Source organism: Fundulus heteroclitus, chromosome 7 (assembly GCF_011125445.2).
Source record: "Fundulus heteroclitus isolate FHET01 chromosome 7, MU-UCD_Fhet_4.1, whole genome shotgun sequence".
NCBI lineage: Eukaryota > Metazoa > Chordata > Actinopteri > Cyprinodontiformes > Fundulidae > Fundulus > Fundulus heteroclitus.
The window spans coordinates 30,998,889-31,023,489 of NC_046367.1; the positions used below are offsets into that span (position 1 = coordinate 30,998,889).

The 24,601-nt window shown below is 38.1% G+C and overlaps 1 protein-coding gene across 1 annotated transcript in view; it reads left to right on the forward strand.

Moving 5' to 3' along the window:
• The first annotated feature begins 1,953 nt into the window (after window positions 1-1,953).
• Window positions 1,954-24,601, forward strand: part of tmem198a (transmembrane protein 198a) — a 44,449-nt gene continuing 21,801 nt past the window's right edge. Inside the window, exon 1 of the mRNA XM_036139485.1 lies at window positions 1,954-2,413. The gene's annotated coding sequence lies outside the window, so the exon portion shown is untranslated. The remainder of the gene's footprint in view (window positions 2,414-24,601) is intronic.

Genomic DNA, 24,601 nt, shown 5'->3' on the forward strand with positions numbered 1-24,601 from the left:
AAAACATTAAAGCCTAACTGATTCCTGTTTAATGTTCTTGCGATCTTAAAAAATATATATTATTTAAAAAAAATTAATTACGTAAAATATCAAAACATAAATTAAATTATAAGTACAAATGTAAAATGTATAATAGCTCATATTATGCTCAGGTCCATTTGTTATATTTATTTGTCTTCCTAATATTGTAATAGCAGGTTGATTATAATTAAGATTGACGTCCCTACAGCTCCGGAAAAAAAAAAAAAAGCTTTCTCGGTACCACGTGAGCTAACAACTTGACTCTCTCCTCAAACAACACTTTGAAACCCCGCTGTCTTCTCCAATAGGGTCAGGCCTGAAAGAGGTTCAACAAAACAACAGGTTCGATCTGCTTCAATAATGTGCAGTAAACGCCTCTCCAGAAGGGGGCGCTATTGTGCCAGTAATCGTTTACCCAATATTTTAGTGTATTGTGGCGTGGGGAGAAAAAAAAAAAAAAACAGTGTGTACAGACAAAACACAAGGAGTAAACAAATACTATACAAAATAAAACCACGATTGTACCTTTCGATCTATTGGACTGTCAGGTGATGGCGTTTTATGAAGTTCTATGAAAAGCCTGTTTTTCAGTGTTTGTGAGGCAGTCCATCCCAAAGGTGTGTTGTTTCGTAACATACAGAAACAGACTACAATGGGAGTTATGAATGCATAAAAGTATAAACATTATTATTGTTATTATTATTATTATTATTATTATTATTATTATTATTATTATTATTATTATTATTATTATTATCATTATTGCTTGTGCAAATTTTCACTTATCCAGGTTGTCGCAACAGCAAACAGGCTTAAATTGGAGGCAACCGGCCTTTAGCTCAGTTCTTTCTGAAAACGTGTTGACGCCTATCCAGGAGTTATTGTCAAATTATTATTATTATTATTATTATTATTATTATTATTATTATTATTATCATTATCATTATCATTATCATTATCATTATTATTATTATTATTATTATTATTATTATTATTATTATTATTATTATCATGAACTAGGTACTTTACATATCCAGTGGGGAAATATACAAAGGGATGGCCATAACACTGGGGTGACACTCAAACCAAAATCCACTGAATCCAGAATTGTATTGAAGAATTACTGCACTGCTATCAAATATTGTGAGGAGAGAGGGTGGGGAAAATTGGTTGCAATCAATGTACATTAAACAATACAATGTGTTGGGAAGAATTGCTCTGGTCTCTCTTATTAAAATTCGGATGGAGAGATGGACATAATATTTATGGGGACTGGTTATTACTCCCGTGTGGTGGCACCACTGGTAAACAGGTGGATTTGTTCTGAATTGGAGCTCTCCGAGGTTCTGAAGTCACAGGAACCGACAGACAGCAAATTGTGAGAGTGAGAGGGGAAAAAAAACGTAGTCTGCAAATAATGGCCTTGTTGCTTTTTTTTTTTTTTTTGAGTTTCCACTATCAGGGTGTGGGATGTAATTATACATTTGATGCGCAGTGGAGCTTGGCAGGATGCTTGAGACAACCTCTGTTTATACAAGACATGAAAAATGGTGTGTGAAGTAGGCGTCTGTTAGAGGAGATGAGGGATCACACAGTTTCCATTATGACGCAGTGTAAGAAAACAACAACAAAGAAACTCGCAACCTGTTTCCTATCAGTGCACAGCGTTTGGATGAACAGATATGATTTTGTCTTTCTCCTTTCCTAAAGAGAACTGCCCTAAAAAAAAACATCACTCCAATTCAGTTACTTACATATCTTTACCCACTCTCACTTTCTTCCTCTCATCTTCCCCTCATCCTCCCAGCTCCCCCGCCTCTTTATCCCCCGACAATAACAACATTTGGCTACGAGTCACCAAACCTATTCGTTCCCATACACTCTCATGAATAGATCCTATCATCCCCCCCACTGCGCTGCGGCAATGGTTCAACCCGCTGAGAGGGGGAGAGAGGGAGACTAGGCGCACAAAGGAAGCGCACATTCTCATCGTTCTGAAGGGAGGTAATTGGGTGCATGATGTAAACACGGAATAAATATCGAGAGGCATTATTCCATTTTTACCCTCCCTTTACCCCTTCACCGCACTTGTACATTAAAGGCGTTTAATAATATATGAGGTAGTATACAGCCTGCGCGTCTGTGTGTCTGTACAGAGAAAGAAAGGCGGCCAGAGAGTGGGGAACTGAAGCCAAGAGTGGAGGAGAGGGAAGAGGAGTTGCGCTTTGTTTCATCCTCGCTTTGGTGGGGTTTCTGGAGTTTCTCGCTTGCTTTGGAGACGCGATGTCATACTGGAAAAGCTGACCAAGTTCGACAAGGGACGATTTCTTGCGCTTCTTCGGAGGTGCGAAGATGACAATGGGAGCGAACGCCAATATGTTGCATTTCTGAGGTAAGTCTTTGTTCACCTCAAATTACAGCAATTTCAACGACAGCTCATGGTGCCTTAAATAAAAATGGAATGCTTTTGCTTTGTTCTCTCTCTCTCTCTCGGAGCGAGAGCAGCACAGCTTTATCATGCGCCGTCCACACATGCTGTCAGTTTGAACACATGGAGCCTCGGCGCTGCTATTGTTTTTCCTCTATTGTTTTCAAACCGATGGCCGTGAGAACATTCGGTGCTCCAAATCGCGAGACGTGGGAGCACCGAGACCACTCACAGGTCACATATCAGTGACAGTGACAGGAACATTTCCCGGTGTGGGGAATACAAAACAGAAAGAACAATAAAGCCCCAATTTGGCACCTCTGGGCTAAACTGGGTTGGACATGGGGTAAACAAAAAACGTCAAATTTACACGAGCCTGCGGCAAGTCACGTGTAATCAATCAATTAATCAATCAATCTATCTATCTATCTATCTATCTATCTATCTATCTATCTATCTATCTATCTATCTATCTATCTATCTATCTATCTATCTATCTATCTATATGTCTTTGGTTTTAGCACTAAAGATTTCTGTAAGTACAGCACCTTGCAAAAAGTATTCACACACCTTGAATTCCTTCACATTTTTTATCATTATTAATTTACATTTCAGTTTCTTCTTGAAAATTTCTGTTATAGACTTGCACAAAATTGTACACAATTTTGTAATGGATGAAAAAAGAATGCATGGTTTTAAGATCTTCTTATAATTACAAATTTAAGCCCCATCTAGAGTCAATACGTTTTAGGACAAATTTTCTGTGCAGCTACAGCAGCAGATCCTTAGGTGTATGTCCAGCAACTTTAGAGATTTAGCCTTTTGCCCATTCTGTTTAGGAAAATAGCTCAACTCAGACTGGACGGAGAGTGTCTGTGAACATAAATTTCCATGTCTTGTCATGGTTTCTTAATTAGATTTAGTTGAGGAGTTTGACTAGGACATTCTAGACATGGATAAGGGTTGGGAGTGTAACGGTACATAAATACCTACAGGAACTGTTTTAAAGATGAACAGAATTTTCTTATTTACAAACCTACGTGTACTGAGCTACCGTCCATCTCCAAAACAAAGCAGAATGGAAAACTAAAATAAGCTTTTTAAGGAAGGTTAAGTTTTCTGTTTAAGGTGTAGGACAGATGACGGAATAAAGGACCACAGGATTGTCAGCGTTTTTCAACACTTAACCTAATAACTCACCTGAAACAGTTTCAAGCTTGCAAATGCCATTGGAGCTGGAAACACATCAGCTGAGGTCCATATCCTTATGCCTGTAGCAGCATTCAACCAGCCTAAAATGTTGCACAGCAGCAGACATGCCGACAAGATTCCCTCTGAGGAGAGGCCATATCCCAACACTGAACCTCTAAGGAGCATTCAAAGACAGCTAGTACACTGGATTGTGTATATACCAAAGCAACTCCAAGGTGATGTGAAGAATCTTACTGCCAAAGTCCTGTATTATCAATAATTCCTAAATAGCAACCTTGACCGTTAGGTGGGTTTATTATTGTAAAATGTATGCAGGCATTAGCCATACCAGATTATCAGAATTAATTAAAAATAATCAAACAAAGCTGCAGTGGGTTCTGGTCACTCTTTGAAGTTTTAAAACATGACAAAATCATTTTATTTCCACAAATTTGAAAAAACCTTTGTCCATTTCTGAATATAGTAAAAAAATATATATATATCTTAATTGAAACACACAGAAAACATGTAGAACTGTGACTTTAAAACCAAGGTACAAACAGAACTGAGATTTTGGTGTACTTTTACACCCCTATCAAGTATTGATTTCACCATTCCACTAGAGCTTCTGCAATGTGTTTAAGGTTGCTCTCCTGGTTGAAGGAGAACCTCCACCCTATCTAACAGCCTCTAACAGGTTCTCTTCCAGTATTCTCTGTCTAGCTCCATCTATCGTCCTATCATCTCAGATCAGCTTTTGCTCCTTCCGGATAAATGCGTCCCAAAGCATGATTCTACCACTACTATTTTTCACAGTGGGGATTAGACATTCAGGATGATGTGTGGATTTGGATTGCTTCCAAACTTAGTGCTTTGAATGTAGGCCAAAAAGTTCATTCTTGGTCTCATCAAACAAGGGCAGCTTGCTCCACATCACCGATTGTCCTAAATGGTTTATGGAAAACTGGAACAAACTCTTACTTATGGAATTATTTCAACAATACCTTCATTTTGCCTCGTTTCCACAAATGCCAGAGTAGTTAAGAACCTGACTAGTAGTTATCGTATGAACTGATCCCCCCACCTGAGCTGTGGCTTTCTGCAGCTCCTTCAGATCTACCATGGACTTCGCCTTTCAGGCCATTTTACCTTAAAGCTCAATATGTTTGTGAGGTACTAATAAAGATTTTGGGCATAGCTTTTGCCCTGACTGCTTTGTATGTGGTCCAAGAAGAGATGGGGGGACCATGCAGCATAATTATATAAAAGAAACTAGGAGGAAACAAAGAAAACATAAGAATTTATTTTATTTCTTCTGTTTTGGTCTGAAGCCCTGGAGAGAGCGCTGATGTCTGTCTGCAGGCATTCTTGCATTGAAAGATGAAAAATCTCCCTTTAAGAAAACTCTCCTCTATTTTGTGATTAATTTCCTGAGCTGAACTTTCTGTTCAAAGAATTCACCTCAAGGGGAGTAAATAGATAAAAGAATCAATTCTTGAAGCATACAGTGGACTTGATGACTACGTTTTTTGCTCGCTATGTTTTCTTGTATTGCCTACAGCAGCTCACAATTAAAGATTTAAAGACAGAAAAGTCATTAACATTAAGTGCAATTCTTGATGATTCACAAAAGGATGCCCTGTGGTATTTTTTTGTCATTATTGTATGATACACACCTTGATGTTGCTTGACAAGAGACATCACCAGCCTTCAGCTCCTTTGTGGTTTTTAAATAATGAAATTACATTTTAATACTGCATTGGTTTGCAAAAGAAATTATAATAAGGTAGATAGACAGTGAAGCACTGAGTAGGTATAGAGATGTGTGATATGTATTAAGATTTAAAGCCACACATTCATCCCCAGTGAATTTCCCCTTATGGCGCTTCCCTGATATTTATGTAACCGTAACAGAGAGCCAACCAATCTTCATACTTGGGACTTCAGCCAAGGCGACAGGCTCAGTTGATGAGGAGTCTGGCCAGATCTGAAAAGCTCCTAGTCCTTATGCCGGTTCTGTTTTATCCAAAGAGTTAAATCATACCCTCTCCAATAACCCAGTGGGACACCTAAAAATGGTTTAGAGAGGGACGTTTTTAACCTCATAAATATAGCAGATATACTTCAGTTTTAACATTTTAATCAATAAAGGGTGGATCTCGCCATTGATGAATTAAACGAGCTGAAAATGGACACAAGGCAACTTATCATTCATGTAGAGGACGTCACTGTGTTACTATGCCCTCTGACGAAGAGTTACATAAGTGTGGCGAACACAAGCCAAGAAGACTCAGACGGAAGCTGAGTAGAAGAAACTCTGCTGGGACTTGTGTGTCTCGCCTGCAGAAGGCGACCTCAGTGTTTTCCTTTCGTTTGCCTTAAGGAGGAAGGCAAATAATGTGGATGGGCAAAGTCGAATTGGGGATGTATATTTGGAGTTTTAGGAGAACTGACAAGTGAAATTTAAAGGTCAGAAGACAACGCTAGAGAATTAAGTGTTGTTCATGTAAATTTCTAGAAAGCATGTGGAGACAAAGACTAGGTAGCAAAGTAAATAGAGGAAGGATTTGGAGTATGAGGGAGAAAAGCACAGAAAGGGTAAAAAGTCAATCCTAATACCATTAATACACAGTTATGCCCCTTTCCATGCTGATCTTTTTTTACTTTAAAACACACCACTCAAACTAGTGGAAAGGTGTAGCTGAAAATGTTTTGGTGTTAGTTTTCAGCTCACAAGTGTGCTTCTTCACATTATAGGAGCACCTCGGGCAAAAAATCTCTACACAGATCCATGCACCATCAGCGTGATGCAGACGGTGTCACGTTTGGAGCCTCTGGTTTTAAAAAGCTCATTGAAATCCCAGCGTGTCAGAACCCTTTGGCAATGCAGCACGCCATGTTGCATGTTTGTGTTTGGCTTTCATGTTGTTGCTGGAAGGATCTGTACATATCATCAAAATAGACACATTAGGGCCTTTGCCTGTTACCATGTAGCAGGTTTGGATAACCTCACATTTGGTGCTGTGAAAAAGGCATTCACACCCATTGAAGATTTTTTTTTCATGTTACAACCAGAAACTGTAGTTTATATTAAAAATAAATTTGTAAGTGGTACACCAATACAAAGTAGCACATGATCCACTTTTTCTCCCTTTTATTTATTTATTTTTTTTACAAATAAAAACCTTGAAAAGTGTGCTGTATTTATACGTTCAGTGCCCTTTAATGTGCTGCCAGTAATAATACCTGTACTTAAACACTATAAGAAACGTACCTGTGGGTAATTTAATCTCAAAATGCCTCATCTGAAAACGTAGTGTGGCAAAACTGCAAAGCCATTTAGACACAACCATCCATCTAAACTGAGCCCAGACAAGTGGAGTGTTCATCCTAGAAGCTGCGGGGACACCCATTGTTACTCTGGAGGAGTTACAGAGATCCCCAGCTCAGGTGGGAAAATCTGATCACGGGACAGGTGTCCGTTATTCACTTCACAAATCGGTCCTTATGGAAGAGTGGCAAGGAGAAAGTCATTGTGAAAGCCATTAAGAAAGAAATATTATCACGCTGTGGGAATGAAGCACTTAAGAGGGGAAGTGAAGCAAGTCAGAGTTGATGAGAATAACTTGGAATCAAATACATGGGAATATTAGATGATTAAGACTGAGTTGGCGGTGGAGTTTGAAACAAGTCAACAGCCACAGCTGTATTGGAAAGGTTTAGATCAAAGCACATGCCTGTGTTAGAATAGCTCAGTGAAAATCCTGACCTAAATTCTGTTGAGAATCTGTAACAAGACTTGAAAATTGCTCTTAAGTGATGCTCTCCATTCAACCCGACTGAGCTTGAGTTGTTTTGCAAAGAATAACGGGCAAAAATTCTCAGTCTTCAGATCATGAACAAAGGAGATGAGAAAAAAATGGATTCAGTTGGCTGGATATAATTGCGTGCCAGTCTCTTTACATTTTACATGTGTAACACTTTTTTTAAACAATCACGTTTTATTTCACTTTCACATCACAGTTTTTCACTGTTTAAGGGCGAACCAGCACATGAAATACCATTAAATACACTGAAGTTAGCGTTGTAATGTGACAAAATATGAAAAAGGTTCAAGGGGTGTGATCACTTTTGCAAGCCACTGTGTTTGTGTTTTCATGAGCTGATTCGCTCAATTTTTTTTTAAATTTAAATCCAACAGTGCAGCTGACAAAGTGAAGCGGCCAAACAGAGTTTTCATTGGAATTCTGTTGTGCTCTACAGAGGGACAGACGTATGAGCCGCAGAGTTAATAGAAACAGTAGGTGACAGAAGGTGAGCCAATTTTCAAGATGATGTGTGTGTTGTTGTGCGTGCTCCTCGAGGAATGACCCACAGCTTCTAGTTGTTCGCTCCTACAGACAAAACACACATTTTCTGTTTCGCTAGAAAAAATAAATCAAATTCATTCGCTCCCAGGTCTCAGCTTGGCTGAAGCACACTGAGATGTCTGTAATAGAAATAGGAGTTTATTCAAATCATTGCTAATTTATACCCTAATTCCATACCCAAACAATGCAATTTCAATCGGACACACTTTTATTTCATATGTGCAATAAAAATCGTATCCATGTTCTGATCAATAGGTTTTGTCTTTCTAGGTAAGTATTTCAACAACCTATGGAGATAAACAGTCCTAGAATGACTCAAATCAAACAGCTTTTTGAATTTAATTGTATGTTTTCGGATTTATTTATTTTTCAATTTGTATAGTTGGAGCTCAAAAGATGTGAAAGATTATGACCTGATACCTCTGACCAGTATAACTCTGAGTGATATCCTGCTCATATATATTATTTATTAGGCACTCATAACCATATTTTTCCTTTACTAGAACATGGGTAGATCATAGAAAAATTTATTACTGGTTGATGAAACTGGTTGACCTAGATAAATGCTTACACAAATGCTATTTTTTCATACTTGTAAAATACAAAGAAAGAAAAAATTAACTGAACTGCAAAATTAGGAAAGATCAAAGGGTCAAATTGATCACTACTTAGCTTCCAAGTCTCTAGTTCACACACTAAAATTCAAACTCTCTTCCTTATTCACAATATTTTAACTACAATTAATCTAATGTTTTAGAAGCTATAAATAGTAGAATCTATTCAAGTTCATTGCATGCAAAGAAAATCTATTTTTAAATCTAATTAAAATTTGATGATGATGTGGACTCTATGGTCCATTAGTCTTGCCAAATATAATGATGACAAGAAGGGAATAAATTCATGGCATTCATAGTCTTTATTTTTGAAGTCCAAAAATTCCCTTGTGATACTGATATTGACAATGTTACTGTAATACTGCAATACAAAAAAAGTTTTGATGTCAAGCAGACCTGAACAAGGTCTGCTTGACAAAGTGAAATGTGTTTGCAGCTGATAAAGAAAGTAGATCAAAAACTGACAAGCTTTCAAATCAAAACTATTTTATTATTCATTTAGCACATTTAACAACCAAGTGCTGCACTGAAAAACAACAAATAATATATTTCAACAGGAATTTAGATGTAAAAACTGTTAAAACACAAATATTTAGCTTTCCAAGTATACCAGTGGAGTTATGTTTTGTTTAACGTACTGCATCTGACATCAAGATCATTTCAACAAAATGCTGTTTTTAATGTGAAACCACAATCTTCTCACTGGCAGATAATACATATTTTATTTTTTTAAATGTTCTTTTAGCTTGTGAAAACACCCACTGTTACATTTTTAAACCTCCATGGCTCTGTATGTGCACAATATACTCTTGCCACCAAAAATAGGTGCCACCTCTGCTTTACTGGTTCTCTTTGCCAATTAAAGACTATTCTCAAGCAAAGATGAATTAATTTCTAATTATAAATCTATAAATAGTTGAGGTGCACTGCAGCTTTTACCATCACAATGACATTTGTAATAGGATTTGGAGCAGTTGTCGCTATCAAAAAAATGAAGTCTTTGTTGCAATCAGAAGATGTTTAACTTTTGTTGTTTTGAAATAGCAACAATTCAGTCTATGAGAGCTGCAGGGCAAAGGATGTGGACCATAGTGGTGTGGTGTTCCCAAAAGCCCTCAGTTGTGGTAGATAAGACAAGAATCATGGGAGACAATTTGGCTCACCAGAGCTAATCATATTAAAACATCTCCCTCCATTCCACTGTAGCCCAGGCCAACAGCCACACAATATGGGCCGGTTGCCAACTACTCATATCAATAGATCTTTTTTTTCTCCCCCCAATCCTACTGTTTTATGTTATTTAGCACAAACACCATGTACGAATCATAGGTAAAAAGTAAAAGAGTTTATGCTTGAAAAAACAAAAACATCGCCTGACCTCAAATGTCTGAATATGATAAAGCAATTAAAAAATAAAGCGTCCTTAAAAATTATCCCACTCCTGCATTTTGAAGAGCCACTTTCGGCCCAGCTCGGCGAGGGCAAATGAACCCTTGTGGGATTGGAGACAAATTTAATGCGGTTGCTTAAAGCCGGTCCAGTTTTCAGCAAAGCAGGGAAAAGAGGAGAAGTGGAGCCAAGTGGCTGAAAGCAGCCGGGAGATACTCGCTGTTGAAAAGAGGGACGGTGAAAGACGGAGAATGAGCTGTAATCTGATGAAAGCCTCTTTACTCCCCTGTCACCTCACCTTCAGGCCCTGAGCGATGGCCAAGGCTTACACATGGATCAATGCTGAGGTTACCAACCTTTACGGACACACAATTACATTAGCATCACTTCAGAAGACATTATTGCGGCTCATATTAAATTTCCGGTAAACATGACCTTGGCGCGCTTTGGCCGGTAATTAGCTGTGTGGGACTGTTATTAAGTTGCTCTGTCAGGCATCACAAGCGGACTTGTTTTTTTTTTTTTTTTTTGTACATTTTATCTACTTTTTAAAGCCTCTCGTTTTAGTCAGAGTTAAAAGACTCAAACTTTGTCCCACAAAACAGTATCCAGTTTCAGTTAGCATGTTTCTTTGTCTGGTGAAGTAATTTTAAACTGCTTAAGACAGTAGTGGGCTACGACATTTAGGAACGTCTCTGCAAAAAAAAGCTTTTAAAAACCTCAATATATAGATTGTTCAGACCTTGACTGAATCACCGACAGCCGTTTCATATTTGATTTGTGAAACTTTCCCTCTGTTATTGAAAAAAGAAGTTATAGGATCTTCATTTTCCCAGTGATATTATCAAAGTCAAATTTTATCAACCAAATATGCTGTATGGTCATGTCTTGGAGCTTGATGTATATGTGTTTAAAGTTAAAGTAAATGTAGCACAAAACCAGTCACTAAAATATTTTACACACACAGTATGTTAATCCTTTTTTCAGTTTCATTTAAACAAATTACTTTTGTAAAGGTGTGCTGTATGTGTTTATTCCCTTATTTGCCAAATGCTGGTGCTAAAATTTGATGTAATTTTGAATTAATTATGATGTATTATAAATGCTCAGTTTTTTAAAAAAAAAAAAGAAAGAAAGAGAAAAACACGTGAAACAGAGCTGGGATTTATGCAGGAAGGAACTTCATAAATACTTTCCCAAACTAGAGATGCATATTTACAGAATCCTAAATGAGCCATATACAATTTTTTATGAAGTGTCAAGGTATATTTCATTTTGCCTGTTCACTGATATTGCATAGCTGCAGGACTTGGATATTCCATATGAACAGAATCTGCACAGAAGGTAAATTTTCCAAGTAGGCAGACCAGTCAATCAAAGATGATACAGTGAAGGCATTTTCAATAAGGCAAGGCCGTCTGCTCCTTTCTGGTTACTATGCCAACTGTGATTACGGGAGGCGATGTTCACTGTTGCTCTACGATCTGCTTTGTTACCGTCCCTGCATCATTGTCATTAGTGACTTTATTGACAAATTAATGGAATATTCTGTCTGCAAAACACTCTAGAGGGCATAAAAAAGCGCAAACATGCAGCATGAATAATTAGACTAAATATGCTAAAAAAGTGCATGTAAATGGGTGAATGTTTGGACTTTTTTTTTACTGAAACATGTCAGAGCCTCAGTATAAGCATGCATAATTGCTGAATGTCATTGTAGGAAGTATTATTAGTAAACGTTACATCAGTGTCATCTCGAACATCTCACAGAGGTCAATAGTTGACATGTACGGATGTTTTATTTAGTAAGTTGCTCTCATATCAGGGTCATCATCAAAATAAAAAAAAATCATCTTCAAAATGAGCAGAATTGATGTAATTGTTAATAAGCGAATAGGATCTCTGTAAAGGCACTCATTCCTCGGTGCACATTGAGCAGACATGGGACTGCAGCCTCATGTGAGATTTGTATTGAGCCCCGAGCAGACTATGTTGCTCATCCTGCAAATCGCCAAACACACACAAGCACACAGTAGTAGTCTTCCCAGCGGCAGATGGCCTGGACTGTGGCTCTGTCTCGCTGTTGGTAATCATTAGATCAGCTCTCGTATGCTCGTGCTTGCTCTCATTTTCTCTTTTCTTTAAATGCTGAATTTAACTGACACCACTATCAAACACATAGTGTTTCACTATGTTAATCCATGAAGAGTTACTGAATGGTGGGAAGCTGAACAGAGAGAAAGAAGGCCTGAACAAATATTGTAAGTCTGAGAAGTGGGAGCACATAATAGATATTCTGAACACAAAATCATTGTTTTTTTTCAACTATGTGTACGTTAACAGTTTATCTACCTCATTTATAAACAACATTTAATGGTAATATGCAGTGCAATAATTATTTTTTCATCTGCTTTTAGATGTTGTGCTGCTGGTTCTGTCATAAGACTGAGTGATTTAAAATAATGTCCACTGCATCAGTGTTTGACTTATGCAGATTTTGGAAATACATTTTAATTTAATAGCCTACTAAGTTGATCATGCCCTTCTTTTCTCCCTTTTTCCTCATCAATGTAGTATCTTGTAACCTCATCAGGTAAACTAGCTTGACATTTGGGTATTAGCTTTAGTGGTATTAGCAAGGTTTAACTTGGAAACATTTCACTTAAGACGGATTGGATTTACACTGCTGCCACACTGTTTCGCATCTTGCCAAGTATACTGATGTGCTGTATCTGAAACACTTTTTAAATGGGTCCAAGCATGAAGTATAATATTGGATTTATGATTGATGTGCTGTGATTGACTGGCGACCTGTCCAGGGTGTACCCCGCCTCTCGTTCAATCCCTGCAAGAATAAGTTGGTATAGAGACAACTGATGGATGTATGAATGATGGACGTGCTTGAATTGGGATGATTGATGTTTACAGTTTGCTGCTGTTTAACGACAGAGTAAAAATACTTTTTTTCTCCATCATGTCATCGTCTTGTATTTTTATTTTCTCAAACTCATTCATCACCGGGCCATCAGGGGATGAAAATTCATGCCTTATACCAGACCCTCCTGCAGAAAGGTCAAGATTTGGGCTGTTTTTGTTTTGTTTTTTTTAAGTTGAGTGAGTTTTTCATTGTATTTGTACTGTATGAGTCTATCAGTTAGATCTGGTAACCCCGAGTTTAATGCTTTGTCCATTCAATTAACTCAAAAGTCAGGCTTAAACATGAGCATTGATGTCAGGCTGAACACTGACTGAAGTAAACATTCACACAAGAAGAGGTAACTACATCACCAGAGGGGCACACGGATCAGAACAAAGCAGTGCTCCCTTCTACCTGCAAGTAACCCAAGTTTCCTTCCATTTGGCTTAGCTTGTAATGATTAATGCTGGTGAACCACATATTCAGCCGGACACAGAGTTATGTTTTTAAAAGGTTTATTGTGAGGATGAATAGTGCCTGCTGAGGCAGGCAAGCAGAGTCAGACTTGAACAGATGAGTTATGGCTGATGGTGCAGGCAGGCAGGGATGAGCAGGGGACCAGAAGAGAGCAGAACAGACGATGTGGACCGGGGAACCACCAGAACTGGCAGAGAAAGCAGCTAGAACTCAAGGGACAGGCAGACAGACCTGTGCAGCATGCAGACACAGGTAACTTTCTTCAGAGAAGCGAACATAAGAGCCCAGCTGGCTGAGCACACAGGAACTGGTAGAGGCAGGGCACATCTCACAAGACGAGATGAGAAGAGACGTTCTGGCAGGGCTGAGTTGGCTGAGGCAGGTGTGTGTAGACAGGTGAACAGAGTTGACTAATTAGTGCAGCAGGTGGATCTGATTAAGAGCAAGGTGTTGGCTGGAAGGAGACTGAGCTGACTGGATAGTGGCTGAGAGGTGAAGGCTGTTCCAAGAAAAGTCCAGAATAAACAAACAAAAACCTAAATCATGACATAGCTGCTCTGATCGGTTCTGGTCTGATCGGTTCTGCTCGTTGTGCTCCTGGCTGCCTGAGCTAACTCTTCTAGCAAGAATTACTCCACTGTTGACTTCAGTGTTGACGTTCCCAAGAAAAATGAAAGGCGCTGCTTCCTGCTAGCTCTCGTTTGCTCAGTTGTCACTTCTTGTATTTGTTTTCAAATGAGTCCAAATATCTATGCCGCAATGACAATGACCACAGCCATCTCTGTACACTACAACCATAGGACTCAGTGACCCATCCCTCTCTACCTGTAACTGGCTAGCATGTTGGCTTCAGTCGTTCATTTGATTGGTTGAATTGTATAATTAACAAATCGAAATAGGAATCATAGAAAGTTGGCCACTCCGACGTAAAAAAAAAAAGCAATGCCCAGCTTCCAGTCCAGGGTGGGCACGTCCCCCCAATGCCCACCCATGCCGCCCAGACTGCCCCATACATTGTCCACGAGTGGACCGTAGTGGATTCACAAAATGTTATAAGTTAATAACACAGAAAATAGGTCTGACTAACCCACCATATCAATGATGAAAACATAGCATAGCATGAGATTAAATTACATTAGCAATTTACTGCTGCCACATTGAAATTGCATTTTGTTACATTTTCTCGCACTTCTGGCATTCATCGCAGTATAGACGCTTACACCATAGAACATTGTGAAATGTCCAAAATAAATCTGTGGCAGATCCGCTTAGCTTAAGGACACTTTACTAATCATCCAATACTCAAACAAACTTTTAATCAGCAAATGGTTAAAAAGCTAAACTGTGGTATCCCTTACCAGCTGGAGCCGCACTACCTACTGCAACTCGTCCAGAAGGTCAAAAATGATCCAGAACATACAAGCATTGCAGGCATCCCTTGTTGGTTCAATAACAGGAAGGTTGGTTCAATAACAGGAAAAAGACTGTGGAAAATTTTAACTATGGAGGACTTGCAAGACAAAAGAAACACAAATGTCTATCTCACATATTCTGATAAATGTCTTTATGGTCCCCGAGAATTTTGACAACAAATGCTGTGGTTTGACAAGACAAAAAAAAAAAAACTTGTATGTGTGCTTCTTGTTTTTGGTGGGCTTCTTGTTACATCTATAGTAAAACTAACACAGCATTTTAGAAATAGAACATCAGACAGTCAGCGGTGGCTGCTTTGCTGCTTCAGCTCCTGGATGAACTGTCATACCTGCTGGAAGCATGAATTGTGCTTTCTACCAGAAGATCCTGAAGGAGGATGTCCTTAAGCGCAAGCACACTTGAGATATGCTGCAGGACAATAATTTAAAGCTCTTTAGTGAGTCCATCTCTGAATTGCTTAAAAAAAAAGGTTTTTGCAAGCCAAGACAAAGTCTGAACTTAAATCCAATTGAGATGATATTATCTTTAAACAGGCCTTTAACCCTCCAATATCACAGAAATAAAATAATTTTGGAAAAAGGGAGCAGACAAAAATGTCTCCACGCTGATGTAAAGTTCACCTAAAGTCATGCATCTTCAGCACCACAGAAACGTAAGACAGTTATGCAAAAGTGTGAAGGAGGCATTAATCTTCATCTAGTTTTGCCATACTGATCTGTAGCTCACTGAACTAAGTAGCAGCTAGTTCATTATAGCTATGTACAAAATCTCCAAGAGGAAAAATTGTTTAATACCAATTAGTTTTGAACCCATGCCACATATATTTATTAAAACCACCCACAGAGTTACTGGCTCAGCACGCTTTTTACACAAGAGTATTTATTTGCAATCTACAAATTTATTAGATATGAAGAACTTCCTAAGTTTGCTGCTGGCTTGATGAAACCCTAATGGTAGCTTAAGTCTTCAGTTTTGATGCATAAACAATCATTTCTGGGAAAGCAGAGAGTCTGGTAACTGTCACAATCTCCAGAAAATATGCTGTCAAATAATTTTTTAGGCCTGTTTCTATAGTACACAGGAAATGGCGTGGCAGCTTTCCACAGTATGTGCTGCTTTCCAAAGAAATGACAGCAAAGTTTCCCGAGTTGAAGCAATAACTTCACGGATAAATATCTCAAATCCATAACTTATCCCAGCACAAGCTGCTCTCCTAGATGGCAAATTAAGTTTTATTCCGTTTTTTTTTTTTTCTTTGCACCAGCCTGCTGAGTTTTTAACTTTTATAAAAGAAGAAAGATGACAACTAATTTAATTTTGTGCTTTAGTTTGGCAAAATGGTAACAAGTGGGATTTGCAGTGTTTGCGTCTCAATTATAATTTTCTTCCGGTGAAGATGGTAGCTGCCGTTCTTACTTCCTCCCTCGCTCTCCCTGCCTGTCCAACTCCACCCGATCTCCACCAGGAAGAGCGGCGCGTCCCCGTTCTGGCCGCTGCCACTCAGTGTGCAGCCTTTGAAATATTCATGTCGACACACATGCACAACACACAGAAACTCACACTGGTTCAGACACTTTCAAACCCTTCTTGTTTTTCTTCCTGTCAGTTTGCTCCGTATCATTAGAAGAGTAAAACAAATACAATTTATCTCACAGCGGTGGGTAGAAAAAAGACTGGGAAATACATATTCATTTCACAGTGCATCATTACAAAAGGAATGTTTTAAAGAAGATCCTGCTACAATTTTAGATTCATGCTCTGTTTTTGTTTTTGAAGTGTTGTTTGTATGCAAATACAAAATCAAGCAGTTGGATCGTCAGTAATTTATGGCGAGTCCGATTTAAACTATTCGTTCCAATCGCGAGCGTGGAGTGGGAAAAGATAATTTCCTTGGTGCGAAGCTTTAAAGATTAGGAAGGTCAGCACGATGGCAGAGGTAAAGTCATGCTTCACAGTGAATGGCAAACACATTTCTTTTGGCCTGAAGTAAAAGCTGTTATACAGCAGATGAAATCTTACAGAAAAAAAAATTGCAGTGCCAGCATTGTTCATGTGTGATCTGTAGCCTTGTAGTGTCTACCCTTTTTCTTTTAGAAGAGTGGAAGAAGAACCAGGACACTGAAGGGAAAGTGCATCAATGTGCAGAAAAGTTATTACATTGCCAGTGGTTTTATGTGACCCTAAATTATTGCCCATGTTATTACCGATGATGGAAGTGAGGATTGTGCGCTGTGTTTTAGGGCTGGGGTGCTTAGGCTCTTTGTCAGCAGGAGGCAGAGCAGGCTTGTGCAGCATCATTTAGATGTTGGTTTTTTAGTGCTGTGTTCACATGCCACGGCTCATGAGGGAGCAGATGAATGCATCATTTTATGTTCTTACGTATTGTGAAAACAATGGTTTGACTCATGTGACAAAATGCTGTGTTTTATTGCTTTTGGGTATTGTTTTGTGTTTGCGGCGTAAATTTGTGGATGATTTGCAATGACTCAAGCTTGAACATACAACCTGTTTACATCTGAAGGAGAAGTTATATTTTCAATACATAACACCAACATATAAATCGTAGACGCATTAAATGCAGTTGCCTTTGTAGATGCACAAAATAAATGTGACCAGATGTCTGTGGGAACAATGTGTTAAAGTCGAAGAAATAGCTTTTCGTTACATAGAAAAATCCAGATTAATGATGCTAAGTTTATGGTGCGATGACTTTTCTTCATCGGTTCATCAAGTTTAAGCACATTTAAGCAGTTCCCACAGCACAGAGGCATCTGTGGACATCAAATTCCAAGCCTTGCCACAGATTCCCAAATAAAACTTAGATCTGGACTTTTTACTGGGCCGTACTGACATAAATACGGTTCGTTAAAATTACTCTATTCTTTCTCTGGCTCTCTATTTAACGTCATTGTCTGCCCCAGTCTTAGGTTCCAGCTTTTAACAGATCGTCTCTCAGGATTGCTCTGTATTTAGCTCCACCCGTCTTCCCATTAACTCCAAACGGCTTCCCTACAGCTGCTAAAGAAAAGCATCTCAGATGTTGGGCAAAAAGTTTTGTTTCGGTCTTATCTGACCAGAGAACTACCTTCCACAAATTTGTTCTGTCCCCTACACATCTGAAATGGTTTTTAAATTAGGCTTCTACTCAATCCCTTATCAATAATCTAAGCAAGGCCTGATGGGATGGCCTGTGAACTGTAATTAAACTGTTCCTTTTTAAGGGTAAACTTGCAGAACAGTGTATTTTGTAAATTTCCTCTGAAAATTTGGTAACATACTCCGAAGTTGCTGTTTCGTCACTTTAGCAAAGTGTGTTAGCGCGACATCAGTAGCTTTCTTCTTTTTTCTTATTTCTATTCTCACAGTTTTATGTGGACCTGAATGTGTCACAGGAGTGCAAGTAAAAACGTAATATCTATCATATGTGCCACATTCAAATGCTCACTGTTTAACTTCATATTCAGTTTGAGAGCAAAAACACACATAATTGAAATTTAGGCCGTAAAGGGCTATTAGAGAGTTGTGTTTAACTATGAAATTCTGTCTTTTTTACTATAAGTATGATGATTTAGACCAGACTTATTGTTATGTTGGCCACAGCCGTTTAAACCTTATTATGGAGAAAGATTAGAAATAAACCAGCGGTATCTGGATTGCAAATACTATGTAATGACGCTATTAACATACTAATTTACACATATCTGTAAATTTTAGTTGAAGACTTTTTCCCGACAGAAATTCAAAGTTATTTTGAACTAAATGAGGGCACCTTTGGGGCAATGGATTTACCTTGGAATATTTAAATGATACACTATGAAGATAAATGTATTCGTTTTTTATCGAGCAAGTTAAAGATATATGTGCGAGCCGCACATATATTTTGTGAATGGTTACTACGGCAGTACTGAGCAAAGGGTAGCTTTAGGCTATACTACCTCTGTGTAGGGTAAATGAAGCGCTTTCTCTGAATACGGCCTTATATTTGAGTGAATTCTAAAAAGGCACTAGCTGAATAGGGTCAGAGGTCAGGTCTATCTACAGCTAGGAGTCTCAAAGGAGACCATCGTGGATCGGCGCTGTACATTCCCATGGAGACGAGCCCTATGACCCATTTGCAAGGTCTTACTCTTTCTGCTGGTTGTTATAGCAACAGTTACGACGTGACATCGTTGCATAATATGCTGTTTTTAACTATTCCTTCTTCTGACCTCACTAGGTGGCTTTTATCTAACTATACCACCATTTATGTGGTTGTAGCCTGGGGTGCCCCTGGGGTCACAAACAAAACACGATTTAAAGTCCTAATAATTGTGCAAAAAGAACTTTGTGCAAACGAAGATTAATACAATGAGTCGGTTTAAACAAACTTTGATCCTTTCAGTTATCATCCGCTTCAACAAATATGTGTTGGCTTTAATTTAAAGAGTCTCTATTTAAATTTTCTCAATTTCGTTAAGTTGATAAGACAATGAATCTTTACATCCATCTTTGACTGAGAGTGTAAACTGCTCTAAACTTGGCAAGTAGTTTGCTTATTAGCAGGGGTAGCGTATCCAAGCAACAGAACACATTTTCTAGGAATTTATCACTTTATGCTGCGAAGAACTGTGGGCCTGCCACCAAAATTGAATGCAATAAATGAAAACCAATGGAAATATATAAAGAAAGAAAAAAAGACAAGACCATTGTGTTAGCTTGTGGTTTATAAAAGAACAAGTAAAGATTCGTAACAAAATTCAGTTTTAATAAATTGGTTATCACCCAATTTAAGGAAGGAAGTTCTTAATCTGTCAGGTTAAGGAAATTAAAATTCAAATGCTAGAGATCCTGGAAACCGTGTCACCTTACAACATGTTTTTTTTATTATTAATTTCTGAAGTAAGCGCATAATCTTTGCTACTACTACTGGTGGAAGGTTTATAAACATTTCTCCGGCTCATTTATTAAAATCATGCATATTGTTTTTTTCATAAAATGTGCATAAAATTCACACTGAATAATTTTATTTTAATTATCTACTGCAGATCTGGGTTCTGGGACACATCCAGGAATATGTGAAAGTTTTCACTAGTGTTACTTATGTTAACAAACAGCCAAAATAAAGCTCTGGTAGATATTTCTCATATTCAGCTGTTTAGTTGTGTAGCTTCAGCAGAAATTTTGTATTTATGCCAGGAAGAAATATTTTGGATCTCATTAGCTAAAGTTTTTTTCAAAGTGTATCAGTTTTACTACAGTTATTTTTTTTAAAGTAGGTAGAGCAAAAGACCCCATCACCATCCAAACATTAGCATAAATCCATCCATTTACTGCACATGGTTTTCTTTCCCATCCATCCATCCATCCATCCATCCATCCATCCATCCATCCATCCATCCATCCATCCATCCATCCATCCTCTTACCTGCTTATCTATACATGATCACATTGTATCTCCCTGTGTAATTTTAAATGGTATTTTATTCACATACCTCTGAATAAAATTCAACCAGTTCCCAAAAGTCACCTAACTAGTGAATAGTAACTAGTCCAGCTATGTGTTATTAAACCTCAGTATAAATGCAACTGTTCTGTGATGGCGTCTGATTTTAAAGAGCAGTAGTGAACAAATAATTTAATGAACACTTAGGAACTCAGCAGACAGGTCAAGGAGTTATGAATAGGTTAAAAGTAATGTTGGGTTCCAAAGCAATATCCCAAGCATTCAACATTTAACAGCACACTGTTCATTTTATAATCTGGAAATATATAGAATATGGCACCACTCCAAATCCATTAAAACATGGCAGGTCCTCTTAAACTAACAACGCAAAAAGGCGAGACCTAATTAGAGAAGCAGTCAGGAGACCTCTGGTGACTCTGGAGGAGCAGCAGAAATCCACAGCTCAGGGTGAATAATCTGTGAACAGGACAACTAATGGATGTACACTCCACACATATGGCCATATAATGTTAGAGTTGAAAGGTAGCTATGACAAGTCCCAATTGTTGGATGTCACTAGCCATGTAGGGGACACAGTAAACATGTGAAATGTGCATTGTTCAGATGGGACCAAAATTGAACTGTTAGACCCACATGCAAAACTCTCTCTCTCTGCAAGCTGACGCTGCACACAACCCTGAATGTATCGTTCTCACTGGAAGACATGGAGGCAACATCATGTTTTAGGGCAGGCCCCTCGGGGGCGACAAGAAAGAACATCTGATTGAGGCTGGAAAAATACTTGAGAGTAGAGTGATGGTTCACTTTCCAACATTACACCCTAAACACATACCTGAGCTACAAAACAATGACTTAATTCAAAGCATATTTATTTGTTAGAATGGCTCAGTTAAATTCCTGACCTAAATCCAATTGAGAATCTGTGCTAAAATGTGAACACTGCAGGTCACAGATGCTCTCCATCCAATCTGACTAAGCTTGAGCAGGTTTTCATAGAAGGACGGGGAAAAATTTAATTTTCTATATGCGAAAAGCTTGAAGAGACATTCCTTAAGGGACCTGTAGCTATGGAAAAATGTGTTTAAAGTTTGGACTCAAGAGGAATGAATACTCATGCAGGCCACATTTATAGAGGTTAACCCTAACCCTAACCCTTGTTATACAAAAGGTTTTGTATAATATTTTTTTTTACATGATAGTCATATATCACTTTGTTTCAGTTTGTCATGTAAGACTTCAATAAGATGCATAAATATTTTTCTCAATATGACAAAATCTGAAATAATTCTTGGGGTATACATCTTTTCTAAAGCACAGTTGATTAATCTGTGTGTGTGTGTGTGTGTGTGTGTGTGTGTGTGTGTGTGTGTGTGTGTGTGTGTGTGTGTGTGTGTGTGTGTGTGTGTGTGTTTGTGTGTGTGTGTGTGTGTGTGTGTACTTGCAGCTGAGTGAGAAAATGTTTTGCTAATTTTACTAGTAAAGTGAAGTTTTTGATGTAAAGTGATTATTTTATTTTGGTCCTCACTTTTTTCTGGGCTAGGGGTTAGCTTTATGCCCTGGGGGTAAATTAGGTTTAGATTAGGGTAAGGGTTAGGTATGTGTTGGTAAAGGTTGGGTATAAGGGTCAGGGTTAGGCCATAGAAAGGGTGGACAATGAATGAAAGTCAAGGCACGGTCCTCACTATGCATTTTAAAGAAGGACATGAGTGTGTGTGGGCGTGTGAATTATGTGCAGTCCACATTTTTGAAAGATCCATGCAGGTGTGAAATAGGGAAAAAAATATGTGGGTTTGTCATGTGTACTCAGACATGAAAGGTTACGTGACCTGATCAAGACAACATTTTGAAGGTCATGGATACAAAGAAACAACTCTTGACATTTGAGGTACAAACCTTTAAATCCTAACATCATTCAAAGGTTTGAATCATGTTAACCCCTAAGCGGTTATAGTCAATAAATGGATGGACATACAGAGAGTGGACTGCAGAATTTATTGCATCATGTATTGCTTCCAGTTGGTACATAACTCATAACAGCAGTGGAAGGATGTAACTTTTTTTTAAAATCAACAGCTTCGGAAAATGCTGACATAGCATAACAAACCTTTGCATAATTAAAAGTGCTCCTCAAAATCATGACCAGGCAAAAAAAAAAAGTGTAAAACATGCGGTCTTCATGAACCTCATGCTAAATGAGCTGCTGCATGAAATACAGCACAGATGCTTTTATTCGAATGCATCTACCACCGAGTGAGTCTGTTGACTAAGAAGGTCCTAATTTGTGTCTCAGCTAGAAATTTAACCACTGGGATTTGGTACATGAATGAGTGCGGAGCTGTGTGTGGGTGTTTGGCAGGCAGCAACAGTCTGTGCTACACGAAGAACACACTGCACTGCAACTACAGAAAGAAAATGTGTATGAAAGACCGAGCTCCATTTATTCTGTTTGTGTTCCATTTGTTGTTTTTTATGCTGCTGATTACCCCTGGCGCAACCATCAGTGCAAACATCTGACAATAAGGCTTTTAGTTTTACACCCACTGGTCAAGGCGTGGGAAAAGATGGATACTGGATAAACTGAACAACGCAGAGAGAAAACAAAATGTCCCTTGGAATCAGGAAGTCAGCAATGGACAGATATTCATTCATCCAAAAGACAAGAAGGGAAGACTTATGAGAACAGGGATTCCCAACCTGAAGGTGTTCATCTGAATGGAATCCAAATTAACATCAAACAGCCCTGTTACATGCAGAACTGCCGTCAGGAAGTAAGAAATAGAAAGCAAAACTTAACCATAACTTTATAAACTGTCTGCACTTATGTATATTATTAGTATTATTGTTATTGAAATTTTATTTTTTGAGGAAAGTCAATACAGTTTATAATTGATCAGGCCAAAAAGCAGCTGCATTTTTCTTGAATCCACCATGTGTAATGTGAATCTAAAAATGGAGGAAGGGTATCAGGATATTTTTATAGAATATACATGCAACCTATTATAAGCCCACTTGTTTTCAAGCTGTTTCACAGCAAAGAAGATTTTAAACAATATTAATGAGGAGGGTCGTTTGGTTGGTCACTTTCAGGTTATTCTTGTATTCAGCGTCGTGTGTGTGTACGTGACGTGTGTACTTATCGAGAAAAGACTTGCTGCTTCATCTGTGTTAAGACATCGTCCATAGATAAATGCTGCGTGTAAGGAATTAAAATGAGAAAAATAATCTTGTTTCTGAATTTTTTCCTGAAGCATAATTACTGTCAGTTTTTGACTGTGATAATTCAGTGGTATATATTTTAATGTGGTTCCAGTGTATCAAAATCCACAAAGAAAAGGTTTCACTTTTTCAGACAAACCTACGGGAGGGTTAAAAATGGTTTTAGAAAATATTGTAATTTCTTTGGAAGCTGAGCTTTTGACATTGTTAGATAAATCTTTTTACTTCTATTTTATTCCTTACCCTCTTGGATAATTGTGTATAGACTGTCGAGGCTTCATCAGTGGCAGAATCTGGTTAAGGATACTTTAAATCACACTTTAACCGGGCTTAAATTAAAAATAGATTTTTTTTAATATGCTCTTGGAAGTTGATTAGATGTCAAAAAATACTTAAAGGTGTTAAACTTATTCAAGATTTTTAACCTGACAACGTAAAACAAATTGATCTCATTAAAATGCAATGTTATGGATCAATAATTCAAATAGTTTTTTGTCATTTCTTATTTGCCTTTGCTGCTGTAATGCATGCATGCACCAAAACCTCTTGTTTGGGTACATTAAAATATCACACCTATAACACTATAACCACTTGTGGCAGAGAAAGCATTTTCCTCTTCACACAGCAAACCTCTTCACTTTCAAAGCTGTCAGAATCTAAGAAATGGGAGCTTATATTTAACTGTGAGCAGTGATGGATAGAAACTGATCATCCTCATTGATGTTCAAGGAAGACAGCATTAATTAGTACCTGCAAACATCTCCTATTTGTTTACTACAATAGCTACCGGATTGTTTCAAATGAGATGACAGAGCGCAGATGATGCAAAATAATTTTAGTTTGGCTCTTAAGTCTTTGAGAACCATTGCTTGTACGACATGCAAAATGCCCACGAGGTGTCTTGTACTTGTGCCACAAATTTCCCACAACGTGTTAATGTATGCAAATGAATTCTGTTGAGCTTTCTATAGCAACTATTATTCGTGCCGCACCGTCCTCCCTATTTGTTGCAACACGTTGATGTATACATTAGTGAGCGACGCTGGCTGCATTGCATTTCAGTTTAAGTAGTACTCATGTGAGCTTCTCCACTCAGAATGT